We start from the raw sequence: 9,854 nt of genomic DNA, 5'->3' as shown, positions 1-9,854 counted from the left end.
ATATTTTTTTCATAGCTATTTCCATCTACTCAGCAAAGGTTTTATCCTCTCCCACAAATACCATCTTCAGAATTCTTAGATCCCCTTTTCACATTTATAGTTAAAGCAAACAGTGCTTAAAATGATATCAGTTAAAACAGATCTGGCCATGTAGGAAAAAATCCCATTTTATTCAATGAAGTCCCTTCCGACCCTAACATCTATGAATCTATGAATAATCAAAGTGCAGCTTGAGACTGAGTTACCCAACAATTGTGTAGGAGGGATTCTGTTATACCCTCCAGGCACATAAGGGCCCGATTCTGTTCCATTCTGCTAGAGTTCCTGAAAAACTGTTAATGCAAAAGGTCCTCTTCCTCTTCACTGCTTTTTTGTGACTCAGTCTTAAGGGTTAGATGATGGTTTGCTCAAAAGTAGATGCATTAATGGCTTTTCATGACTTGAACAGGTTGGAATAGAATCACATTTAGGTGCTTAAGTCTACTTTTAGATGCCTAATAAATGGAATAGAATCTGTCCATAAGTGCCCCATAGGAATAGGGAGCCATCTTGGTGTCTCTAGAGGTGTCTCCAAAGGGTAATAGAATTGCTCCTACAAAATAGTCAGGTCACTCAGTCTCCAGCCACACATCTGTTGTTTACTTGATTATTTGGTTCCCTTTGTGTTTCCAAAGTTGGGATTGTCCCTTTCTGTATCCAAAGTATCCTAGCCACACACCAGTAAGTGGAGGTTTGACACTTATTAGTGATTCTGTTTCCCCTGTGTAAGCAATGTGAGTAGATTTTGCGTGCTCAGTAGGGTACGCACTGCCTGGGCAGGTGCACAGCTAAGTACGTGTGCCCATACTGGATGCATGTGAGTCCTGAAAATATAGCCAACCAGAAACCCATGATGCACAGGTGATAGAAGGAGAGCCTTGTATGTTTTAGCCCTACTAGCTGAGTTGTTAGGGCACTTGCCCAGAAAGTAGGAGACCTAAATCAGGGCTGTCCAACTAGCAACCCACTGTTTTCATTTGGGGCTAATGCGTGTCCTGTGGGCTCCTGCCCACCCCTGTCCCCCATTGCTCCTGCTGCTATAGCAGCAGGAGTCTCTGGTGCAGGGTGGGGGACCTGGTGGGGGCAGGTGCAGGGAGAGGGCCTGATGAACTTGCAAAATTTGGTTGCCCATGCAGCAGCCTTGGCACAGGGCTAGAACCCTTGAGTAGGGTTTTTGTTGTCCATGTGGTGGCAAGGGGGTGCTCAGATTGCCAGTCATTCTGGGGAGTCCACACAGCTGTGGCATTCAGCCTGAGGTACACAACCAGTGTGGCCTGCAGCTGCCAGCCAGTCTAAAGTTGGACAGCCCTGACCTAAACTGTAGCCCCCTTCCCTGCCCCCCCGAGGTTTAAACCTGAATCTTTCTGACTTCCCAGCCCAGTGCTCTACTTACCATACCACCAGTCAGGCATTATACAAACTATGGGTCAGATATGCATATATGTGTCCAGCCACCATGTGCAGGCTTATAGGGCCAAAGGGCAGAAGCAAGCCCAAAAATGGCCAGATACACAGCTAGAAAACTGCCATTCAGGTGCACAAAGGGAAACAGAATTCTACCTTTAATGATTCGGCCCTGGCCAGAAATCCCCTGATTGTAACAGGTTTGCTTCTGCTTGCACCAAAACTGGCTTACAGTCTAGGGTCACTGACAGATGTGCAGTTCCCTGCTCTAACTCATGATGCTTTGTAGAAGTGCTATGAGTTACAGAGACACCCCCCAACCCCCACCCAACAGATGTTTGCTGTTGGATCAGGAGAATGGGAGACTGAGCTCCAAAGTGCATATCTACACCTTCTCTCCCCTAGCCCCACACTCCCTTCCCAGCTCTGGTGCTGTCTGCAAGATGTGATGCAGAAGAAGGGAAGGGAGGGAGCTCAGGCTGGAGTTTGCCCAGCCTCACTGCTTGGGGAAAGCAGGTGGACTGGAACATCAGCCCAGCCCCAATCACACAGGAGTTAATGGAGGTGCTCCTCTTTGGAGCACCTTCATCTGAACCCTCATGTAATGAGTAGGGGTGCACCGATAGAGATTTTTTGAGCCAAGACTGATGGCCAATTTTTAACAAGCCATATTGACTGATACTGAGCCGATTGCCAATATGTATCCCAGCAGCTTGGAGAGTACCGTCTGACTGGTAAGTTTGTTGTGGGGGAAGGGGAGAGCAGGGACAGATGGAGGCCCCATGGTGAGGGAAGGAGTGGGGCTGGTGCTGGGGCTGGAGCAGGCGCTGCACAGCTGGGATGGAGTGCAGGATAGAGCCAGCTCATCCAAGGGGTGTGGAGATAGAAGCAATTCTCACCACTACACGCACCCCAGGAGGGCATGAGGGGCACGTGCCCCTGGATCTGTGCATGTGGAAGGGTGGGCTGCTACTGCAGGTTGGGGTTGGCACTGGTGCCAGGCTCTTCCTGGCAGGGAGGGGGCTGGGCTGGGGCTGCACTTGGGGCAGGCAGCAATGGCACTGGGAGTGGAGGCTACAGTGAACAGGGCCGTCCTGGGGGGCGTGAATCAGGGCAACGTCCCTGGGCCCTGTGCTTTGGGCTGCCTCGCGGAGCGGAGCAGAGCGGCGGCTCTGCATCCAGCTGCTTGCCACACCCGGACTGATTTACCCCAGGCCCTGCATCCTGCTCGGGTCAGCTCTGATAGTGAATTTTGGGGTGGCTTCAGCCCTCCCTGTACCCCCCCTCCCCCAGCGCTGCCACTGCCCACCACGAGCACAGCCCCCAGCAGGAAGAGCCCGGCACCATCCCCAGCCTCACCCTGCAGCGGCAGCCCACCCTCACCTCATGCACAGATCTGGGGGCACACACCCCCCATGCCCTCCCTGGGTGCATGCAGCAGTGGGAGCCACCTCCCCTCCCCACACCCCCTGGATATGCCACTCATGGCTCTGTCCCACACCCCATCCCAGCTGTGCAGTGCCTGCCTCTGCCCCAGGCCCAGGCCCAGCCCTAGCCCCACTCTCTCCCTCACCACTGAGGCCTCCATCTGCCCCCGCCCCTTCTCCCACAACAGACTTACCAGCTGGATGCCACTCTCCATGCTGCTGGGCTAAGCTCCTGACTGCCTGTGTGCTGTGCTGGAGCTGCATCCATGCATGAGGCATTTATCGGTGACATTATCAGCCACATCAGCCAAAAAAAAGGCGATTGCTAATAATGTCAATTTTCCTTATGTTGGTGCCAATCTAATATGGACCAATGTATCAGTGCACCTCTAGCACTGAAAGTTAATTTGTCATGCGATCAGGCATTTTTTGCAATCTGGAACCCTGCACTTCTGTCAGAGCACAGCTGTGGAGTGCTTTCAAGGGGCCAATCAAGCAACAAAAAGTCACTTCTGTCAGCGCCCTAGATGTCACACAGAACCTAACAAGTAGACAATACCAACAGGGTGGATAAGAGTAGGATAAAGATGCAACGAAATTAACTGAGATAAAGACAAAACAAGGGTTTTGATGAGTCCGATACTCATATGGTGAATGTCACCCCCCAGGAGCTGATACCATCAAAGGAAATCTGTCCTAATCTTACATCACCAGAAAGGAGGGAACAAATGGGAAAAGATACAAGAGAATTAACCTATAGCAATCACTCCAGGTAACCTAATTCACACACTTATGCATTTTCAGCCCTAAAGAGGAGTCACTTCTCCTTCAAGAGTGACTTTGTTGAAGTTTTTGAGATGGCACAATCCTTATTGATTTGGAGGTTACCCACATCACACCTTCCAACACTGAGGTCTGTCCCAAAAACCCCAACACGTAACACTAACATCTCTCACAGTGATGCTTCACAGAGCAGCAAGGAGAAACCAGTATCATTCTGCCAGCAGAACTTTTGAAATGATCCTTCATTCTCTATGCTTCAAAGATTTGCTGGAGTAGTGAATTCCTTGTCAATGTTCCAATGCATGCTCTGTGATCTGTGTACTATGGATGATTACATTTCTATGGGTACACTCATAGCTGGCATTCGCACAGTGATATAGTTCCCTGAAATGCCTCAACCTGACGTCATATACTTTCTCTAGGTTAAGAGAACCCATTAACAAACCTGTGCAAAAACCACCATGGTCTCATCAATTCTAGTATCCATTTTCACGGAGTTTTCAGTAAACATGAGCTATCCACCACAGGAATTAGTCCTCATAGGTCCTAGAAACCCAGCTTCTCCCACCATGCAGTACCCCCAATCTTGCATTAAAATGCAGAGGGCTCAGAAAATATTATAAGTGACTTATCATTAGAGACAACAATAAACTTAATATTTATTGCCTGGCTAAGGGACAAAGGCAGGCCATAATCATAGTTTACACTTACCTGAACAATGTAAATTCCAATAATAAGAAGGGGTTATTTAGGGATCTACCTTGAGGTTTGATGAGACTGAAAAAAGGAGAGGAAATGTGTTCTTTTATTCTTTACACAGTGTCTCGGGTAATCAAAAACACACTGGGCTGGTTCTCAGGAAAATCTCCCTGCTAGTGAGGTGAGTCAGTGTGAAAATCAGTCTCCTAAGGAAACCCCATGGCTTTGGGCTATGAAAAGGAGTCTAGAAAGAAAAACATTAGAAAAAATGGCCTTTGGAAAACAGTTCTTCTTTGACAGGGAGGTAGCCTGGATGACTTAGCAGGATCTTCCCTCTTAACACCTGGGATCAAAGATCCAGTGCCCTTACACCAACCTAAAGGTAGAGGGTGCCTCTTTAATTTTGTGAGGCTTTGTTCTCCAGAGAAGAGAATAAGGAAATGAAGGACAACGCTGACAATTCCATGGCACAGTCTGTCATGCTTATTTCTGTTTAACAAGTAAATAAATTGTCTCTACAATAAGCTCATTGTGGCCAGAATGATTCAGGCAATACTACATTATCTCCACATGCTGCTGTCTCCGCCAGCAGAAATGATGGATCAGAACAATTTACTTCCATCACTGTCTTCTGTAAGCATGCTGGCCAGGTCCCTGCATCTGTTCAGAAATTGATGAATGAATGAGTCACAGCTCCTACCTCACAGTTTATACAACCCAGCTGCTAGGATTTTGTAAGCATGAATGTATTATAGCCCTGTTAATAGCAGCAGACTGGGGGGAAATATCTGAGTAGGCCTTGCTGAGAAAAGGAGCCCTCTGGGAGGTGACTAGAGGATGCTTGGTGTTTGCAACAGATGAGGCTGTTCTGTTCTGACAGTTACAGTTTAAGGGGAAATGTATTTGCCACAAGCCAGTGAGATCAGAATGGAAGCAGGATAAGAGTGAGGCCTCTTTCAGCAAAGCACAACTCTGGAAAAGTGCCCTAAATCTGGGGTACTGTTTTACCACTCCCATGGAAATTCAGCACTCAGAACCAATGACATATTTTGTGTCGTTTGGCTATCACTGTTCATTTGTATATGTGCATGTTAGACAGAAACAGAAGAAACTCCCAAGTAGCAGGAGTGTGTATGAATGACTATTGCAGATAGGTATGTGTACAGATTGTTCCTGCTGTCAGAGGGTTACTTCGTAGTAGCCAGGGAGTGAATTCCTCATGTCCTGACATGGTCAGGCTGCTATTTCCTTGGCATCTGTTAAAGAAACAGTAAAACACTTTTATAAATAAAACAAAAGAAAAAAACCCACATAACTTTCAGGCCCCATCCTCCTCTTTCTGCCTGCTGCAACAGTGTGGTGACAGCAGAAAAACTGAGATGATCAGTTTGATAAGCGAAAGTTAGAATTATGAAAAAACCGTGAAGCACAAGTAACAGGGGCATGGCTGAGGCATTGCAATGTCAGCATGAGTTCATCTTGATGTTAGGTGTACTGAAATCAGTAGCTTTTGTGATTCCAGCTTATCTTCTTTTGCCTGAACACAATCTAGCATGACCAGATAAAGCCAGGCTCAGTTTTGTGCATCAGATCAGATGACCTGAAATTCCATCTTGCTTTAAAGATAACATCAACCTGGCAGCAACACAAAATGAAAATTTGTAGAAATGAGCCTCCTGGACTACTAGAAGGGTTTTTTCCTCAAACAGATTTTCCAGCTCAGTGTTCTCCTCTCTTTCACTCTTTTGGGCTTCCAGAGCTCAGCTGCAGCAGTCAGAAAGAGACAGTGCAGTTTACTGACATGCTCTGGCACATAAAATCTAAAGTGCTGTAAGCAGTGAGGAGAGTTAACATCTCTCCCCCTCCATCTCTGCTCAGTTTATGAATCTGGGTTCTTCTTCCCTTTATGCACCAAAAAGTACACGAATCCTCAGCAGAGGAGTCACATTTCCAAACTGTCCCTCAAGCAAGCAGAACATAATCAATTCTAATGCACAGAGGAAAAGAGAGCTGCTGCATTCTTTGCAAAACCCCTACTGGCCTGGACATATTGTGAAGCAAGATAAGGCAATTTCACTTAACCCGCCTGCCCCAGGATCAATGCAATCACATTATTGCCAAGCAAAGCAGGGACTAGAAGCCTCTGTGCAGCGCTGTGCATAGAGCCTGAGAGCCTAAAAATGTCCTACTGACCTGAGGTGGCCTGAGGTGATTAGCACTGTCCAGATCTTTTTGGACCCAGGAGATTATCCTCCTAGAAAGTGTCTGCCAGGGATTCAAGAAAATGCTTGCTCAGATGTATAAACATGGCAGGCTTTTAGGAAAGACGGTACAAGGCTATATTCTGACCGATCAGTACAGTTTTGCCATGTTAAAGCAATGCAATGGCAAAATAAGTACTTTTTCTGAGTAGCAGAGCGCACCTCCAGACATGAGTGTAGGAAAGACCCTGAAAATCATCATCACTGTCCGGAATCTGGAAATGATACAAATCAGAGTTGAAAGGGACGTAGCAGAGTTATCTAATCCTGCCCCCTGTTCAGGGCAGGATCATTCCTGTCAGAACAATCCCAGGCAAGTGTTTCTCTGACCTGCTCTTAAAAATTTCCAAGGAGGGCAGATTGTACAACATTTCTAAGCAATCTGTGCTTAACTTCCCTCATAATGAGAAAGTTCTTCCTAATAACCCATTTATATTTCCCTCGTTGCAATTTCAGATCATTATTTCTTGCCCTGTGCCCTGCAGCAGAAAAGAGTAGTCTGTCACCTATCATCTTTAAAACTACCCTTCAGGTCTTTCAAAACTATTATCAAATCGCCTCTCAATTTTCTTTTCTCCCAAATAAATAATCCCACTTCTGTCAGCCTCTCCTTCTAAATCGTGTTGCCCAGGCTTCTAATAATTTTTGTTGCTCTCTGCTGGACTTTTTCCAATATCTCCACATCTTTTTTGGAGTGCTGGGCCCAAAATGACACAGTACCACAGGGGAAACCTCACTACTGCTGAATAGAGTAGAATAACTTCCCTGGATTTGCAAGTGATGAGTTTAATAATACAACTCAGTACACTACTGGCTCTTTTTGCAGCAAGGATACACTATTGGCTCATATTCAGTTTATGGGCCTTTGTAACCTACAAGTCTTTCTCTGCTGTACTGTAGGCTAGTCATTCATTCCCCATTTGTGTTTGTGCATGTAAATCCCTCCCAAATACAGGACCTTGCGCTTGTCCTTACTGATTTTAATTCAATTAATTTTGGACCATTTTTCCCAATTTATCAAGGTCATGTTGAATCCTAATCCTATCCTCCAAAGTGTTTGCTACTCCACTTACCTTGGTGTCATCTGCAAATTTACTGAGTATATACCCACTCAATCTCATCTCTCAAGTCATTGATGAAGTTATTAAACATTACTAGACCCAAGACAGACTCCTGGGGAGCCACATTTGATACCTCCTTCCACTTAAACATTGAGCTACTCTTGACTAGTCTTTGAGCACAATGACCAACACTACAGTACTTTCATTTAAACTTCATTTTCCTTAGTTTACTAATGAGTGTTTCATGGGAGACAGAGTTGAACACCTTACTAAAGTCAAGGTTTCTCTCATCCACTGTTCTCTCCCATCCATAAAGCCCATCATTTACCATTAAAAAAAAATCAGGTTGGCCAGGCATTATTTGCTCTTGACAAACCCATGTGCCCTGTTTCTGTTCAGCTTGTTACCCTCTAGCTCAGGAGTCAACGTTTTTGGGCAGAGTGCTAAAAAACTGCAACCTTTTTTGGCATACCAGGAGTGAATGGCAGGGGAGCCATGAGGGGCCCGATCCTTGTTTTGGCAGCACAGCCCCAGTCCACCCTGAGGCACACGTGTACCCATTGCCAATAGCAAACCAGGCCGGGGCTTCACAGACCTGGGTACAGCTGTTTGCAGTCTCTCTGCTGCCTGCTGTGAGCAGCCTGCCCAAAGCCAGGGACAACTGTGGTGTGCCAAGCAAAATTGCTCCAAGTGCCATGCTCTGGCATGCATGCCAGGGGTTGCCTACCCTTGCTCTAGCTGCCTAGTGTCATGACCCAAAGGTCTGATTTTTTTTTGTGTGCTTCGGCACTAAGAATTATCCCCGTGGGTTTGCAACTTCGTTGCACGGAGGGGTTTCTGCTGTGCAGAGAACCCGCGTGCAAAGGAGTGTTCCCGCCACTTTGCAGCAATCTTTGCAGGGTGCATTTCCCTTTGCAGCACAGAAATGCACGGTGCAAAGGTTTCCCGCTCGTCGTATGCAAATTCGTGCCCCGCAATTGGCTAGTTCTAAATTATTCACACGTGGCGGCTAGCGATTGGCCTGCTAGCCGTATAAGAGGCTTGAGCAGTTTCTGCCCAAGCCGAAGAGGACTCTGCATCCATCTCGTGGGGACTCTGGGTGTGCGCGGCAGGGTATTAGAAACCCTGTGTGTCACTCAGAGGAGTTTGGCGGCCTGATCCACCGCCCACCTCTTCCCGTCTTCGAACGGAGCCTACTATAAGACGTAACGACGAGTTTAATGCGCGCTTGTCCTGGACATCCAGAGTTTGTCTGCATGGAGCCTAGCAAGCTCCACGTGATTGTTTGTGTTCTGTCTGCGTGGAGCCTTGCAACCTCCACGTGTGTTCGTGTTTTTGTTGTAACTGCAACTCAAGCAAGTTCTCAGCCTATACCACGACCATCTCGGTGTAAGTAAAATAATCTTAAAATCAACCGTTACGTGTCTGTGCCTAGTTCTAGCTCGGCGCCCGCCCTCTCCGATCCGGCCTGCCCGGGCTGCTGGCCACAGCCCGCGTGCAGAGTGACGAAAGCGACCCGGGGTCAGACCTGGCGCGCACATGGCGATGAAGATGGGATCGGGATCACCGCGGCACATGCCGATGGCATCAGGAGAGGGCTCGCTAGAGTTAGAATTAGTTGAGAACTGCCCTTGGAGAAGTGGGAGACGCAGTGTAGCAAGCGTCACAGAACTGGAGGCGCACCTCGCATACCACCAGGCAGGCGGAACGGGCAGGAGATGTGTCCGTGGACACCTTTCGTTAAGGGGAGAAGAGGGAACTCCAGAAGTCAGAGCCCTGGAAGGGAAAGAAGTATATCTTCACCCCGCGGCATTCGGATGTATCATGGGCGATGAGCGGGTCTTGTATAGGCCCCTCGAGGCTGTGACCCTTGCCGAAGTCAACCCGGCGAGTGCAGTAAGCCCAACCCCCACCCGGGAGTGTGTCCGTTGCTCACGGTGTGCCCGAGAGATGGGAGAGACGATGCCAATAGGCTGGTTTTCCCCGTGTATGGTGGTGCCTAGACTGAGGGGTCGTGAGCGTCCGTCCGAGCTCCGCAAAGACCCGGAGACGGAGGATCCCGCCGTAGATGAGAGAGTGGTCCTACGGTGCAACAAGGGGGGAAAACTAAATGCAACCTTTCAGACTATGGCTGATCTAATGAGCGAAACTTTAAGTTTAAAGACCCAGCTGCATATGGC

The sequence above is a fragment of the Alligator mississippiensis genome, chromosome 4, assembly GCF_030867095.1.
Source record: "Alligator mississippiensis isolate rAllMis1 chromosome 4, rAllMis1, whole genome shotgun sequence".
In the NCBI taxonomy this organism is placed as follows: domain Eukaryota; kingdom Metazoa; phylum Chordata; order Crocodylia; family Alligatoridae; genus Alligator; species Alligator mississippiensis.
This window is presented reverse-complemented; position numbering follows the sequence as displayed.